We start from the raw sequence: 18,325 nt of genomic DNA on the forward strand, positions 1-18,325 counted from the left end.
CAGGTTTCGGCACAACAAGTGTGCAAGGCGGCCACTTGAACTAACCTACACACATTTACAAAACACTACAGTGTTCATACCCAGTCCTCAGCGGACGCGAGCCTGGGTAGACTGGTTCTGCAGGCGGCAGTGCCCCAAGTTTAGGGTCCTGCTAGCACAATATTCGTCCATTGCTTCCCACCCAGGGACTGCTTTGGGACGTCCCATGGTTCTGTGTCCCCCAATGAGGCGACAGAGTAAAGGAGATTTTTGTGTACTCACCATAAAGCCTCTTTCTCTTAGCCCCTAATTGGGGGACACAGTTCCCACCCTGTTGCCCTTAATTGGCGGCTGTTACGGTTGGGTTCTCATATTGTTCTTTGAGCTTGTACATAGTAGCCTTCTTACAGGCATGGTTATGTTTCTTCTGTTATGTTCCTCCTAATGCTTTTGCACAATACTGGAGAAGGCGGACGCCATCCAGGGGTGTATTCTGCAGAGGAGGAGCCATAGCTAACCTTTTTCAGATTATGCATAGTGTCGCCTCCTAGCGGACAGCAGCATAACACCCATGATTCTGTGTCCCCCAATTAGAGGCTAAGAGAAAGAGATTTTAAGGTGAGTACACAAAAATCTCCTTTTTACACTTCGCTGATCTGTCACATCACAGATCGCTGTGACAGATCAGCGATCTGTCACAGGTAGTGCTGCAGGCTTCCTCATGCCGGTGCTTTGCAGGCATGAGGAAGCCACCTCCCTGCAGGCCCCCAAAGGTCCCCACCGCCATTTTGGATTCGGGGACCTGCAGGGAAGGAGGCCCCCGCAACAGCGCTGCACATTGCTCTGCTACGGGGGTCTCAGGAAGCACGGAGGGAGCCCCCTCCCTGCCGATGATTCCCTAAACCCACGGTACACTGCGATCGTGTTTGATCGCAGTGTGCCAGGGATTAACATGTCAGGACGGTCCGTGACCGCCCCTGACATAGTGCCGGGTGTCAGCTGTGATAATCAGCTGACACCTGGCCGCGATCAGCGGCGCTCACCATGTGAGCGCCGCTGATCGCTATGACGTACTATCCCGTCCATGAGCATAGGGGCCCAGGTCCCATGGGCGGGATAGTACGTCAGATGGCAAAAGGGGTTAAATGGCATCTGTCTGTAGGAAAAACCCTCCTAAGCCGTCTATATGGGCATGTAGGTCATAAAAAGTTGGACAAAATGATACCCCAATATCTGCGATCTGATGTCTTATTCCAGAGAATTCAACATTCTATTCAATATGTAGATGAGCTGTTAAGATCTATGTGCTGGATGTAGATCTCCCTGAGAATCTGCCTCCACACATTATTTTACATGAAAGGAGCGTTACCAGTGTGAGACATGTAATGACTGGCAGTCTGCTCTCCTGATATACATGTCTCACACTGGTAACACTGCCTTTCATTTAACATAAGCTCTGTAGTTAGATCAGGGAGATCTACGTCCGGCCCATAGATCTTAACAGCTCATTTACATATTCTAGAGAAATCCATGCTTTTCTTAATAAGGCATCAGATCGCAGACATCATGATATCATTTTACACAACTTTATATGACCTACATGTCCATACAGATGGCTTAGGCCTGTTTCACACATCCGTTTTTTCACACTTTGGCGGACGTCAAAAAACGGATGTGTGAAACAGGCCTTAGGAGGGGTTGATCCTACTGATGTAGTCTTTAAAAAGAATACCTAAGCTATTTTTTATTTATTTTTTTTATTTTGTCCAGAATGGAAAGTTATGAAACTTTCCAAATATCTTCATTAAGGAATTTGTTTTTATTGCTGTTTAACAAAACAAAAAAAACACCTGTAAATGGCGGCTTTTCCTCAGTCTCTCTGCCTGCCTTCAGCTACATTGCTATCAGAACGTATTCCTTTGGAGTACAGATGATGGCAGTGATGAGTATTGCCTGACTCCTGAGTGTTCTGCTTATCAGAACGATCTCCTGCAGCAGCCTCAGGGACTGAACATATTTTTCGAGTACACCGATATCACTTGGTTAGCATCCGAGCATTCTGGGATATCACCTTATCCAAGCACGTTCGCTCATCACTAGTGCTGTCCCATCACTGCCATCATCTGTACTCCAAATGCGTGCACTCTGATATTAATGCAAATAGACTGGGCAAAATCCGGGGTTTAGAAGCAACTTGCATGTTTTTTTTTTTTTTTTACTGGAATGAAGACAAATCCCATAATAAAATAATTTGCAAGGTTTTATAATTTTTTTTGTTTTCTCCCCCAATGTGGACCTGTGCACTAGCACGTACACTAGTATTGGTCTATGTGCAGTCTGTTGCACAAACGAATCAAACATACATTTGTCTGAATTTAGGCTCGGGGTAAGTTCAGGCAATTATTTTTACAGTCTGTGTGCAGCCAGTATTATCCCATTATTATCTAAGGTCTGCATAATATAAAAACCTCCACCGAGAATGATGATGCATTTTAAAACCTTGACCAAGAACTTAGGCTACGTTCCCACGATGAGTTTTGGGTGAGTTTTTTTAAAATTTTTTTTATACAATGCTTCTTTTTGAAAAGAAGGCGCGTAATCTATTTTACTTAAAGGGAATCTGTCACCTCGTTTTTCCGCTATAAGCTGCGGCCACTGCCTTTCGGGGCTTATCTACAACATTCTATAATGCTGTAGATAAGCCCCTGATCTAACCTGGAAGATAAGGAAAACAAGTTTTATTATACTCACCCGGGGGCGGTCCAGTCCGATCCGATGGGTATCGCAGGTCCGGCGCCTTCCATCTTCTAGAGATGATGTCATCATCCTCCTTGCTTTGTGTCTTGGCTCCTGCGCAGGCGTACTGATCTGCCTTGTTGAGGGCAGATCAAAGTACTGCAGTGCGCAGGCACCGGGAAAGGTCAGAGAGGCTCAGCGCCTGCGCACTGCAGGAATATGCTCTGCCCTCAACAGGGCAGATCAGTATGCCTGCGCAGGAGCCGTGACACGAAACAAGGAGGATGATGACATTCACTGCATGAAGATGGAAGGCGCCGGACCTGCGACACCCATCGGATCGGACCAGACCGGTCCGCCCCCGGGTGAGTATAATAAAAGTTGTTTTCCTTATCTTCCAGGTTAGATCAGGGGCTTATCTACAGCATTATAGAATGTTGTAGATAATCCCCAAAAGGAAGTGGCCGCAGCTTATAGCGGAAAAATGAGGTGACAGGTTCCCTTTAATGGGTGCAGAAATAGCGCAGAAAATCTGCAATATCAAAAGCTCATCGTGGGAACGCGGCCTAACAGGTGTTTGCACGGACTTCTGTGAACACTTTCTTGGGTGCGTTTAGGAGAGTACACTTGCTCTGCTTCATTCTTGGATATATAATTACTAATTTTATTGTATTTTATTTTTTTTCAGCTCATTTTCATCATGTCATTGAACAGCTGAGGTTTCGGCAAGGTACCGTCCTGAGCATATTTCTGTCTGCTGGTATGTAATGTTCCATTTTCAGACTATGAATAGAATTTTATTTTTATCATTTTGTCTTGTTTTTTTTTTTTTTGGTTTTTTTCTTTGCTTAATTTGCACAATTGAGGCCATTTTATTTTTCTTGTAGCTTTTCAGTTTTCATACACTGCAGTGTTTGGAGCATACACCGCTTTTATCTTCATAAGAACAGGTGAGAACGTGTGGCGTTTAGTCCTGATACAGACTTTGTTTCATTGCCATTTTTTTAAATATTATCCCACAAGTAGTAATGGATTAAAACAAAACAAACAAACAAATAGAAATGTAAAAACTTTCAGTTATACTTTTCTTTTAAGCTATGTTCACATAAGGTCAGGAAAAACCAAGATGGAAACTCTTGATTTGTCAGACATGCGCCACCGTATCAGCGCTGTTGACAGTAAGGTTATGAAATTAAAAACTTGCCGCGAGTTAGTTCATTTTATTTATTTTTTTTTTTTTTTTTCTCCTGTTTTTTTTCCTGGGGAACATGTTTTAAAATATTTGCATTTTGGGAAGAATTTCAGCAGTGTTAGTAAAGATTTTAGGCACAGAATCCATGTTTACTTCCTGACAATGTGAACATGCTCCTAGGCTTCTCATAACTTCTTAGAAAACTGCTCCATAGCGCAAAGTGTGAACTGAGCCTTTGAAAAAAAAAAGTGTTTTTTGTTTTCTTATTTCTTATTGTAGTTTAATGTTAATTTGAGATTTATCATGCCATGGCTCGTGTGTGGTTGTTGTGTGTTGTTTTTTTTTTTTTTATAAGCTGGGGAAAATGACTGATACACTTTGCATGATATATTTGAGTGATGGGCAATAGTCTTTGTCCACTTTCACCCGGGAGCATGACATGAAGACCACATCTAATAATTGTCATTCGGTCACTTTGCAGCTTGGAAAACGAGGCCGGAGTGGGTCACACCGTGGCTTTGGCCATGACACAGGTCATGTAGCTAAAGATCACTTTGTGCCACTTCTACATCCCCGCATAATGTGAATGTAATGGAGGTTGTATTGCAAACCGCAAGGTGCTGTGACCTTGACAAGCAAATCACAAAAATTCAGACCGTTGGATTTGTTTTTGTGTCTTTGTATTCTCACTGCAATGCAATCACATTCACTTGTATTACTCTGCAAAGTCGTAGCAGCATATTGCGATCTTTGGGCTTGCAACCAACATTGCAGCCAAAGCTGCTGCATAGCCATACCCCAATGGTATATGCACACAGTGGTGTTTTTTGAACAGAAATTGAGCAGAAACTCCCCAAATCCTTTTAACCCCTTTAACCTCCTAGGTGGTTTGCATGTTCATGACCGGGCCAATTTTTACAATTCTGACCACTGTCCCTTTATGAGGTAATAACTCTGGAACGCTTCCATGGATCCCAGTGATTCTGACTTTGTTTTCTCGTGACATATTGTACTTCATGTTAGTGGTAACATTCATTCATATAACTTGCGTTTATTTGTGGAAAAAAAAAAACGGAAGTTTGGGGAAAACTTTGAAAATTTCGCAATTTTCAAAGTTTGCATTTTCATGTCTTTAAAACAGTGAAATATGTCACACAAAATAGCTAATAAATAACATTTCCCACATGTTTACTTTACATCAGCACAATTTTGGAACCAAAATTTTTTTTTTTATAGGAAGTTATAAGGGTTAAAAGTTGACCAGCGATTTCTCATTTTTACAACACTATTTTCTTTTACAGACCACATCACATTTGAAGTCACTTTGAGGGGTCTATATGATAGAAAATACCCAAAAGTGACATCATTCTAAAAAGTGCACCCCTGAAGGTGCTCAAAGCCACATTCAAGAAGTTTATTAACCCTTCAGGTGCTTCACGGGAATTTTTGGAATGATTAAAAAAAATGAACATTTAACTTTTTTTTCACAAAAAATTTACTTCTGATCCAATTTGTTTTATTTTTACCAAGGGTAACAGGAGAAATTGGACCCCAAAAGTTGTTGTGCAATTTGTCCTGAGTACGCTGATACACCATATATGCATGTAAACCACTGTTTGGGCGCACGGCAGAGCTCAGAAGGGAAGGAGCGCCTTTGACTTTTTCAACGCAAAATTGGCTGATATTGAGATCGGACGCCATGTCACGTTTGGACGGCCCCTGATGTGCCTAAACCGTGGAACCCCCCCAATTCTGACTCCAACTCTGACCCCAACACACCCCTAATCCCAACCCTAACTTTAGCCCCAACCCTAACCCTAATGGGAAAATGGAAATAAATACACTGTTCAAAAAAATAAAGGGAACACTAAAATACCACATCCTAGACATCACTGAATGAAATATTCCAGTTGCAAATCTTTATTCATTACATAGTCGAATGCGTTGAGAACAATAAATCATAAAAATGATCAATGTAAATCCAAATTAATATCCCATGGAGGTCTGAATTTGGAATGCTAATCAAAATCAAAGTGGAAAATCAAATTACAGATTGATCCAACTTCAGTGGAAATGCCTCAAGACAAGGAAAAGATGCTTAGTATTGTGTGTGGCCTCCACGTCCCTCTCAGTATTGTGTGTGGCCTCCATGTACCTGTATGACCTCCCTACAATGCCTGGGCATGGTCCTGATGAGGCGGCAGATGTTCTCTTGAGGGATCTCCTCCCAGACCTGGCCTAAAGCATCCGCCAACTCCTGGACAGTCTGTGGTGCATTGTGACCTTGGTGGATGGAGTGAAACATGATGTTCCAGATGTGCTCAAGATGTGCTCAATCGGATTCAGGTCTGGGGAATGGGCGGGCCAGTCCATAGCTTCAATGCCTTCATCTTGCAGGAACTGCTGACACACTCCAGCCACATGAGGTCTGGCATTGTCCTGCATTAGGAGGAACCCAGGGCCAACCGCACCAGCATATGGTCTCACAAAGCGTCTGAGGATTTTATCTCGGTACCTAATGGCAGTCAGGCTACCTCTGGCGAGCACATGGAAGGCTGTGCGGCCCTCCAAAGAAATGCTACCCCACACCATTACTGACCCACTGCCAAACCGGTCATGCTGAAGAATGTTGCAGGCAGCAGATCGCTCTCCATGGCATCTCCAGACTGTCACATCTGTCACATGTGCTCAGTGTGAACCTGCTTTCATCTGTGAAGAGAACAGGGCGCCAGTGGCGAATTTGCCAATCCTGGTGTTCTGTTATAAATGCCAAGCGTCCTGCACGGTGTTGGTCTGTGAGCACAAGCCCCATCTGTGGACGTCAGGCACTCAGACCATCCTCATGGAGTCGGTTTCTTACCGTTTGTGCAGAGACATGCACATTTGTGGCCTGCTGGAGGTCATTTTGCAGGGCTCTGGCAGTGCTCCTCCTGTTCCTCCTTGCACAAAGGCGGAGGTAGCGGTCCTGCTGCTGGGTTGTTGCCCTCCTACAGCCCCTTCCACGTCTCCTGGTGTACTAGCCTGTCTCCTGGTAGCGCCTCCAGCCTCTGGACACTACGCTCACAGACACAGCAAACCTTCTTGCCACAGCTCGCATTGATGTGCCATCCTGGATGAGCTGCACTACCTGAGCCACTTGTGTGGGTTGTAGAATCCGTCTCATGCTACCACGAGTGTGAAAGCACAACCAACATTCATGAGTGACCGAAACATCAGCCAGAAAGCATTGGTACTGAGATGTGGTCTGAGGTCCCCACCTGCAGAACCACTCCTTTATTGAGGGTGTCTTGATAATTGACAATAATTTCCATCTGTTGTCTATTCCATTTGCACAGCAGCATGTGAAATTGATTGTCAATCAGTGTTGCTTCCTAAGTGGACAGTTTGATTTCACAGAAGTTTGATTTACTTGGAGTTATATTCTGTTGTTTAAGTGTTGCCTTTATTTTTTTTGAGCAGTGTACATTTTTTTATTTTATTTTTCTCTAACTAATGGGGTGGTAAAGGGGGGTTTGATTTACTATTTATGGCGGGTTTTTATGTTTGGCATCTGTCACGCTAAAAGACGCTTTTTATTGCAAAAAATTAGTTTTTGCATCACCACATTTTGAGAGCTATAATTTTTCCATATTTTGCTCAGTCATGTGAGGTCTTATTTTTTTGCGGGACGAGTTGACATTTTTATTGGTATCATGTTCGGGCACGTGACATCTTTTGATCGCTTTTTATTCAGATTTTAGGGGAGCAGAATGAACAAAAACCAGCAATTCATGAATTTCTTGGGGGGGGGGTGTTTATACCGTTCCGCGTGTGGAAAAATTGATAAAGCGGTTTTACTCTTTGGGTCAGTACGATTACAGCGATACCTCATTTATATCATTTTTTAATGTTTTGGTGCTTTTATATAACAAAAACTTTTATATAAAAAATAATAATTTTTGCATCGCTTTATTCTGCGAGCTATAACTTTTTTTTATTTTTTCCCTGATGGCGGCTTGTTTTTTGCGGGACAAGATGACGTTTTCAGCGGTACCATGTTTATTTATATCCGTCGTTTTGATCGAGTGTTATTCCACTTTTTGTTCGGCGGTATGATGATAAAGCATTGGTTTTTTGGGCTTTTTTTTTTTAAATGGTTTTCACTAATGGGGTTAACTAGTGGTACATTATAGGTTGGGTCGTTACGGACGTGGGGATACCAATTATGTGTACTTATATGGTTAAGAGTTTTTTTGTATTCAAATACTGATTTATTGTTAAATAAATATATATTTTTTTTTAAATATTTTTACTATTATTTTAAAAGATTTTTTTTATTTAATTCTGACTTTTACACTTTGTCCCACTATGGGACACTTATTTTGTTCAGGCTGCTCGCTTATCTGCATGCTATAGAAGCTGTCAGCACTGCAGCTTCTGCGCACTGACAACAGAGACTTCCTGACATGCGCTGTGCATGACTGGAAGTCTCTCAGGCCTGGAGACCTGGATGTCATCATGACGTCATCGGGTCTTCATGTCAGCTATTGGGACCCCGCAACATGCCGTGGGGTCTCCGATCCAAAGGCAGAGGTGCTGTCACAGCTGACAGCCCCTCTGCCTGCTCCTGAAACACTGCGATCATGTTTGATCACAGTGTGCCGGGGGTAAAAGTGCAGGGAGCGGTCCGTGACACCTGACACCTGGCTCCCACAGCTGATACCTGGCACTATCAGTAGCGCTCCCCCCCGTGAGCGCGGCTGATCAATGATGACGTACTATCCCGGGAATAGTACGTCATCTGGCAGAAAGGGGTTAAAAAAGAAAAAAAAATTGGAGGTTGTGCTCATTTTCTGAAAACTTTGCAAAAATACTGTCTGCACATAGCTTTAAGATGCATGTGAATTGTGAGTTGCCTATAGTCAGGCTGCAATTTAGTGGTGTGTTTTTATTTTGTTTGTTTTTTTCAGGCAATTCACAGCTTTAAAATATTATATATATTACTGTCAAATTTAATCTCTCTTTTCTAAAAGACAGGAGTTATCACTTTCAGTCAAAAGATTTTAGTCTTGATTAACGTTGGGAAGTTTTCCAGGGGTCAGACTTGGGTTCTCTTTTAAAATCCATGGCCCAGATGAAAATGGCCAAATGCAGTGCTTGTTTGTTTCCAGAATAGTCTTTGTAACTTTCCGGGCAACTGTACATATAAATCATAGAGGGTTTTAACCCCTTACATCAGACGTACTATTATGCCAATGTCAGTATCACCAGCTTTGATGAGGGCTCCGGCGGTGAGCCCACCTCAAAGACGGGACATGTCAGCTGTTTTAAACAGCTGACATGTTCTCGTAATAGCTGTAGGTGGAATTGCAATCCGCCCGCAGCTATTAACTAGTTAAATGCTGCTGTCACACTGACAGCGGCATTTAACAAGCGCATCCGGCCGGAAATACGCACACTGGATGACCTGCGTCACGTGATGGCGGGTCACCGATGTGTCGGCATAACAACCAAAAGTCTCCTTGAGACCTCTATGGTTGTTGATGCTGAATTACTGTGAGCACCACCATGTGGTCGGCGCTGATAGCAATGCAGTAAATCTGCTACCTATAGGCGATCTGAGCATCACTTCTATGTAGCAGAGCCGATCAAGTTGTGGCAGCTTCTAGCCTCCCATGGAGACTATTGAAGCATGCCAATAGTTAAAGAAAAATGTTTTTAAAAATATGGAAAAAAATGCAAAATATATAAAAGTTCAATTCACCCCCCCTTTCGCCCCATTCAAAATAAAACTAAAATCAAACCTACAGATATTTGATATCGCCGCGTTTAGAATCGCACGATCTATCAATAAATAAAGGATTAACCTGATCGCTAAATGGCGTAGCGAGAAAAAAATCAAGCCGCAAGTATTAAGGTTTTTTGGTCGCTGCGACATTGCATTAAAACGCAATAACAAGCGATCAAAAGTTTGTATCTGCACCAAAATGGTATAATTAAAAACGTCAGCTCGGCGCGCAAAAAAAAAAGCCCTCGCTTGACCCGAGATCACGAACAATGGAGATGCTACGGGTCTCGGAAAATGGCGCAATTTTTATTTATTTTTTTAGCAAACTTTGGAATTTTTTTTAACCCATTAGGCCTGTTTCACATTTCAGTTTTTTTGACGTCAGTCAAAATCCGCCAGGTTGTGAAAAAACGGATCTGTCTCTATTGTGGTACAAACAGATGCCACCGGATCCATTTTTGGACTGATCCGCTTTAGCAGCTAGAGACTGAAATTTAAAGTCTGGGAATGAGAGAGAGAGAATATTTTGGGTTAAATTTCCGGCAAGGAAATTCTTCCGGGCATGCTCAATGTAAAAAAAACAAAACAAAAAAAAAGCATATCCGTTGCCAGATTCCGTCAAATAACGGTTGGCAACGGATCCGCCGCCCTATCCGCTGTTTTAACGCAGACAAAAAAAGTTTCATTGTCTGTCCACTCAAGACAGCGGACGTCAAAAATATGGCGGATCCGTCAAAAAACGGATCCAACGGATGACCATCCGTCAAAATCCGCCGCTAGTGCAAGTCAATGGGAAAAAAACGGATCTGTCAAAAAAAATGGCGGATCCTTTTTCAAAACGGCGGATCTTGACTGACGTCAAACAACTGAAGTGTGAAAGAGGCCTTAGATAAAAAATAACCTAGACATGTTTGGTATATATGAAATCATAATGACTTGAAGAATCCTAATGGCAGGTTAGATTTGCAAACAATCAACAAACAAAAGTGGCTACCTGAAAGAGTATACACACCAGAAATTCAAAAACACATACAAATACCATAATTCAATAAATATAAAATAAATCATTACGAAAATTCATGCCATTCGGGAATTTTGTATCACGTTTTAAAATTCAAAAAGCTTCCCCTTATATTCAGCAATTTTTGCCTGTCACCTCCCCGTTCAGGGTTATTAACCCTTTCTAAAGCATAAAATGCAAATGAGCTAATATCGCCCTGGTGTGTTCTGACAAAATGTTTTACCGCTCCAGAATAAGCTGCGTTTTTTAATTCAATGTTCCTTAAATGTTCTGCTATCCTTTTCGTTATTTTTTGCATGGTGCAACCAATATATTGAATTATGATTCTCCAGGTCATTACAAATTCATAGACAGCAAACATGTCTAGGTCCTCATTAACCCTCAGACACTTTCAGACTCACTACACTCATCACTATCCCCAATCTCCTCTTCTTCCTGTCCTAATCTGGCTGTTCATCACTACAATGACACTCTTAGAAGCACCCTTGACCAAGTTGCTCCCCTCACCCTCAGAACCTCCAAGCACAGAGTAAAACAGCCCTGGCTCACATTGCAAACTAAACTTCTCCAGCGATGCTCTAGGAGTGCTGAACTCCTATGGAGAAAAACCCGCACACCAGAAGACTTCATCCACTTCAAATTTATGTTAAGAGCCTATAACGCTGCCCTTCACCTCGCCAAACAGACCTACTTCACCACCCTGATCTCACTAGCCAACAACCTCAAGAATCTTTTTGACACTTTTCACTCCCTCCTCAGGCCAAAAGCACAAGCTCCTGTCACAGACATTTGTGCTGATGACCTGGCCTCCCACTTTACAGAAAAAATCGATAATATTCGTCAGGAAATCTGCTCCCAACCACCAAGTGATGTGACTCCCATCCCTTCCTGCATCTCCCCTGGCTCACTTTCCACATTTGATCCCATCACAGAAGAAGAAGTCTCCAGACTCCTCTCTTCTTCTCGTCCGACTACATGCACTACTGATCCCATTCCTTCACATCTCCTCCAGTCTCTCTCCAGTCGTCACAACCCACCTAACTACAATCTTTAATATCTCCCTCTCCTCGGACATTTTCCCATCCTCCTTCAAACACGCCATTGTTACTCCATTACTAAAGAAACCCGCTCTCGACCCATCCTGCACAAACTACAGACCAGTCTCCAATCTCCCCTTCATCTCTAAACTTTTGGAGCGCCTTGTCTACTCCCGCCTTACCCGTTACCTCTCCACTCTCTCCCTTCTAGACCCTTCACAGTCTGGCTTCCGTCCCCTACATTCGAATGAAACTGCACTCATCAAAGTGACCAATGACCTTCTGACAGCAAAACGTAATGGTAACCACTCTCTGCTCATTCTTCTTGACCTATCTGCAGCTTTCGATACTGTTGACCACCATCTCCTACTCTCTAGGCTCCAGTCACTAGGCATTAAGGACACTGTTCTCTCCTGGTTCTCTTCCTATATCTCTGACCGCTCCTTCAGTGTTTTGTTCTCTGGCTCCACTTCATCTCCTCTTCCTCTTGCTGTCAGGGTGCCTCAGGGCTCAGTCCTTGGCCCCCTTCTCTTCTCTCTCTACACAGCCCCAATTGGACAGACCATCAGCAGATTTGGCTTTCAGTACCATCTTTATGCTGATGACACACAACTATACACGTCATTCCCCGACCTTACCCCCTCTGTACTACAGAACGCCAGTGACTGTCTGTCCGCAGTCTCCAATATCATGTCCACTCTCTATTTGAAACTCAATCTCTCCAAAACTGAACTACTTCTGCTTCCGCCGTCTACTAACCTCCCTAAATCTGACATTTCCCTCTCCGTGAGTGGCACCACAATAACACCCCGGCAGCAGGCGCGCTGTCTGGGTGTTATGTTTGACACCAATCTCTCCTTCACATCCCATATACAATCTCTTGCCCGCTCTTGCCGCTTACACCTAAAGAACATCTCTAGAATCTGCCCTTTTCTCACCATGGAAACGACAAAAACCCTCACTGTAGCATTGATCCACTCCCGGCTGGATTACTGCAACGCTCTATTAATTGGCCTCCCCGTCACTCAACTATCCCCTCTCCAGTCCATACTTAATGCAGCAGCCAGGGTTGTCCATCTGGATAATCGGTACTCGGACGTGTCCGCTCTTCGTCAGTCATTACACTGGCTGCCCATTCATTATAGGATCCAATTTAAACTACTTGTTCTCACCCACAAAGCTCTCCACGGTGCGGCACCCCCTACATCTCCTCCCTCATCTCTGTCTATCGGCCTAGCCGATCGCTGCGCTCTGCAAACGACTTTCGACTAACCTCTGCACTAATCCGTACCTCCCACTCACGACTCTAAGACTTCTCCCGTGCTGCTCCTATCCTCTGGAATACTCTACCCCAAGAAAGTAGGACTAAACAATTTGCACAGTTTTACGCGCTCCCTCAAAACACATTTGTTCAGAGCGGCTTATCACGTTCACTAATCAAAGTCATTCTATGTGTAAGGGTGCGTGTGTAGCCCATTCACTATCTCCATCCATCCTTCACTCCCTCTAGATGGCTGGACCATCATTGTAAATACACCATTGTAAATACACACCTGTACTCTGTATCTCCCTCACCTCATTGTAGATTGTAAGCTCTCACGAGCAGGGTCATCTTATTTTGTCTTATTTTGCTTTAATTATTGTATTGTTAACCTTGTTACTTATGACTTGTGTTTTAAAACTGTTAAACTGTAAAGCGCTGCGGAATATGTTGGCGCTATATAAATAAAGATTATTATAATTATTATGTAAGTGGTGAAAAAAAATTCCAAAGTTTCTAATAAAAATTGCGCCATCTTCCGAAACCCCTAGCGTCTCCATTTTTCATGATCTGGGGTTGGGTGAGGGTTTATTTTTTGCGTGCCAAGAAGTTGTTTTTAATCATACAACTTATGTGCAGATAGACTCTTTTGATCGTCTGTTATTGCATTTTAATGCAATGTCGCAGCGACCAAAAAAGCGTAATTCTGGCGTTTTGATTTTTTTCCTCGCTACGCCGTTTAGCAGTCAGGTTAATTCTTTTTTTTATCGATAGATCGTGCGATTCTGAACGCGGCGATACCAAATATGTGTAATTTTTTTTTAAATGGGGAGAACGGGGTGTGATTTAAACTTTTATATATTTTTTTATTTTTTTCATATTTTTAAAAACTTTTTAAAATTTTTTTAGCATGCTTCACGGGAGGCAAGAAGCATCCACAACTCGATCGGCTCTGCTACATATAGAAGATAAGCAGATTGCCTCTATGTAGCAGAAATACTGCATTGCTATGAGCGCCGACTACCGGTTGATGCTCATAGCAATCAGGCAGCAAGAATCAGAGAGGTCTCTATGAGATCTCTGGTTGTTATGCCAACGCATTGCTGACCCCCGATCATGTGACGCACAGTGAATATTAAAAATGTAGAGTAGGACCCCCCACATGAGACTGCCTTGGCGGGGTGGCTCGATTTATTGATCAATATTTTGCTAAATGTCTCATTTTGAATACAGTTAGATGCTAATATGTGCATATGCACCTCATGTTATGCGTTCTGACCACCGGCAGCGCTGGCTTCTCTCTTTTTTTGGTATATGTGTATGTGTATACGGTGTATGTGTGTGTATACGGTATATGTATATATGTGTGTATGTATACAGTATGTGTATGTATATGGTGTGTGTTTTCTCCACACATACCACTTAGCAATAAAACTAAAAAGTTCTATCTTCGTCTCATCAGACCAGAGAAACTTATTTCTCATAGTCTGGGAGTCCTTCATGTGTTTTTTTTTTTTTTTTTTTTTAGCAAACTCTATGCAGACTTTCATATGTCTTGCACTGAGGAGAGGCTTCCATCAGGCCATTCTGCCATAAAGGCAGGGTCGGACCTACCGCCTGTGCAGCCGTTCATTGCAGGGCCCCAAGGGGACAGGGGGCCCCTCCAGCCTCCAGCACCGCATGGCTAATTATTCAATGCAAATTAGCCATGTGGAGCGCGAGCACTGCAGAGCCAGTAAGGAGAGGAGAGCAGCCCTGAGGGCTAAGGTGAGATCATCAGCCAGCAAGTGCGGACACTGTGACTGGAGAGTGGAGTGGACAGTGTGGATCCTCTTGGTCTGGGACTCTGGCCTGCCCTGCCTGCTCCAGGTAAGAGTACCAGAGCTGAGCAGAACTGAAGGACTGGGACCGAGGAGGCAGGCATGAATTTGGGGGGCTCCTGGGGTGGGGGAGAACTGAAGCATGGCAGGCATGATTTTAGGGGGCTCCGTCCTGGGGGAGAACTGAAGCATGATGGCCTGGCTGCGCATGAATGGGGGGGCCCCTGGCCTGGGGAAAATCATGGCCTTGGCTGCTCACGAATGGTGGGGCCCCTGGGGAGAAGCATGGCTGCTCATGAATGGGGGGGCCCCTGGTGGAGATGCTTGGCTGCTCATGAATGGGGGGCCCAATAGTGTGGTATTATCACCCCCATCATTCCTGCTTTGCACAATAGTGACGTATAATCATCACAGCCATCATTGCTGCTTTGCACAATAGTGCGGTATAATCATCACACCCATCATTGCTGCTTTGCACAATAGTGTGGTATAATCACGCCATCATTGCTGGTTTGCACAATAGTGCCGTATAATCATCACCCTGGTCATTGCTGGTTTGTACAATAGTGTGGTGTAATCATGACCACCATCATTGCTGCATGGCACAATAGTGCAGTAAAATCATCACACCCATCATTGCTGCTTTGCACAATAGTGTGTTATAATCATGACCCCCATCATTGCTGCATGGCACAATAGTGCAGTATTATCATCACCCCCATCATTGCTGCTTTGCACAATAGTGCGGTATAATCATGACCCCCATCATTACTGCATGGCACTATAGTGCGGTCTAATCATCACCCCCATCATTGCTGCTTTGCACAATAGCGCGTTATAATAATCACCCTCATCATTGCTGCTTTGCACAATAGTGCGGTATAATCATCACAGCCATCATTGCTGCTTTGCACAATAGTGCCGTATAATCATCACCCTGGTCATTGCTGGTTTGTACAATAGTGTGGTGTAATCATGACCACCATCATTGCTGCATGGCACAATAGTGCAGTAAAATCATCACACCCATCATTGCTGCTTTGCACAATAGTGCGGTATAATCACAGCCATCATTGCTGCTTTGCACAATAGTGCGGTATAATCATGACCCCCATCATTACTGCATGGCACTATAGTGCGGTCTAATCATCACCCCCATCATTGCTGCTTTGCACAATAGCGCGTTATAATAATCACCCTCATCATTGCTGCTTTGCACAATAGTGCGGTATAATCATCACAGCCATCATTGCTGCTTTGCACAATAGTGCAGTATAATCATCACCCCCAGCTTTGCCACCTGGCATTACAGTGCCATGTAATCAAGACTCCCATCATTGCTGCATGGCACAATAGTGCGGTATAATCATCACCCCCATTATTGCTGCTTTGCACAATAGTGCGGTATAATCAGCACCCCCATCATTGCTGCTTTGCACAATAGTGAAGTACAATCATCACCCCCATCATTGCTGCTTTGCACAATTGCGCGGTCTAATCATCACCCCCAGCATTGCCACCTGGCATTATAGTGCTGTATTATCATCACCCCAAGCATTGCCGCCTGGTACTATAGTTCCGTATTATCATAACCCCTAGTATTGCCACCTGGCACTACAGTGCCATATTATCATCACCCCAAGCATTGCCGCCTGGCACTATAGTGCCGTATTATCATCACCCCCAGCATTGCCGCCTAGCACTACAGTGCCGTATTATCATTACCCCCAGCATTGGTGCCTGGCACTATAGTGCCGTATTATCATCACCCCCAGCATTGGTGCCTGGCACTATAGTGCCGTATTATCACCCCCAGCATTGCCGCCTGGCACTACAGTGCCATATTATCATCACCCCAAGCATTGCCGCCTGGCACTATAGTGCCGTATTATCATTACCCCCAGCATTGGTGCCTGGCACTATAGTGCCGTATTATCATCACCCCTAGCATTGCCACCTGGCACTACAGTGCCGTATTATCATCACCCCCAGCATTGGTGCCTGGCACTATAGTGCCGTATTATCATCACCCCTAGCATTGCCACCTGGCACTACAGTGCCGTATTATCATTACCCCCAGCATTGGTGCCTGGCACTATAGTGCCGTATTATCATCACCCCCAGCATTGCCACCTGGCACTACAGTGCCGTATTATCATCACCCCAAGCATTGGTGCCTGGCACTACAGTGCCGTATTATCATTAACCCCAGCATTGCCGCCTAGCACTATAGTGCCGTATAATCATCACCCCCAGCATTGCCACCTGGCACTACAGTGCCGTGCAATCATCACCCCCAGCATTGCCACCTGGCACTATAGTGCCATATTATCATCACCCCAAGCATTGCTGCCTGGCACTATAGTGCCATGCAATCATCACCCCAGCATTGCCATAGCCGCAAAGAACCAACATAGGCAGACCCACACACCAGCATTCAGCTTTAGGAGCTTTCAGAGGGGAGGATGCGATGCCACGTCAATAATAGAGGAACTGACGATTCCAACGCTGACAATGCAATGTAGGAATGAGGCGGAGGGATTTCCGGGAGGCGGAGAGCCGCAGATAACCACTGCGCATGCCCGAGAATCCCAGACCCGCAGTGTGAATAAATCATAAACGACTGCGGGGCGGGATCTCAGGCCCACGCGATATGAAGGCCGGGATGTTATCTGACAGCACGGGCACGTCAGGAAGCGCTGACTGTGCATGCCCACTAAACTACAGTACAGCGCAAGAGCTAGCATTTCAAAAGAAAACGGAGGAGGAGGCGCCAAATACGAAATCAGTGATGAATGCGAGGTGTCTGTCAGAGGGGAAAGACCTGCCCCCCTGTCAAAATTCAGGTATTTTTGAACAATTATATAAACGATTATTTCAGCGGTGTAATGGAAGCTAAGTAACAGAGACACCTTGACAGAATGCAGCATTAGTGCTGCACAAGGTGGCTCTTTTACTTAAAAACGCCTGCGTGGGGGTCACAGGTTCCCTTTAAAGCTATGCTGAACTTTATATATTAACTGGAGGCTGTGCTAGGCTGTATTATATATTACCTGGAGTCTGTGCTGGGCGCTGTATATATTACCTGAAGGCTGTTGCTGTACTGTATATATTAACTGGAGTCTGTGCTGGGCTGTATATATTAACTGGAGGCTGTGCTGGGCTGTATATATTACCTGGAGGCTGTCCTGGGCCGTATATATTACCTGGAGGCTGTGCTGGACTGTATATATTACCTGGAGGCTGTGGTGGGCTGTATATATTACCTGAAGGCTGTGCTGGGCTGTATATATTAACAACTAGAGGCAATGCTTGGCTAGTGGGCTATATATGTTATTTGGAGGCTGTGCTGGCCTGGACATTGTGCATGTCACATGTGTGTTTTTAATCCAGTTTTTTTTCGTGCTTATGCATGATTTGAGACTCCCCACCCCTCTCTTGTGTGACATGCACATAAGGAGTTGTCTTGCACCAAGTGCCCATACCAGAAAGCTCCTGTCTTAATCCTGCTC

At 44.2% G+C, this 18,325-nt stretch overlaps 1 pseudogene; it reads left to right on the top strand.

Moving 5' to 3' along the window:
* LOC141078106 (uncharacterized) overlaps nt 1-18,325 on the top strand; it is a 766,429-nt pseudogene that overhangs the window by 135,563 nt on the left and 612,541 nt on the right.

This window comes from Dendrobates tinctorius, unplaced genomic scaffold (genome assembly GCF_039654945.1).
Source record: "Dendrobates tinctorius isolate UK_male_01 unplaced genomic scaffold, ASM3965494v1 ptg000503c, whole genome shotgun sequence".
Classification (NCBI taxonomy): Eukaryota; Metazoa; Chordata; class Amphibia; order Anura; family Dendrobatidae; genus Dendrobates; species Dendrobates tinctorius.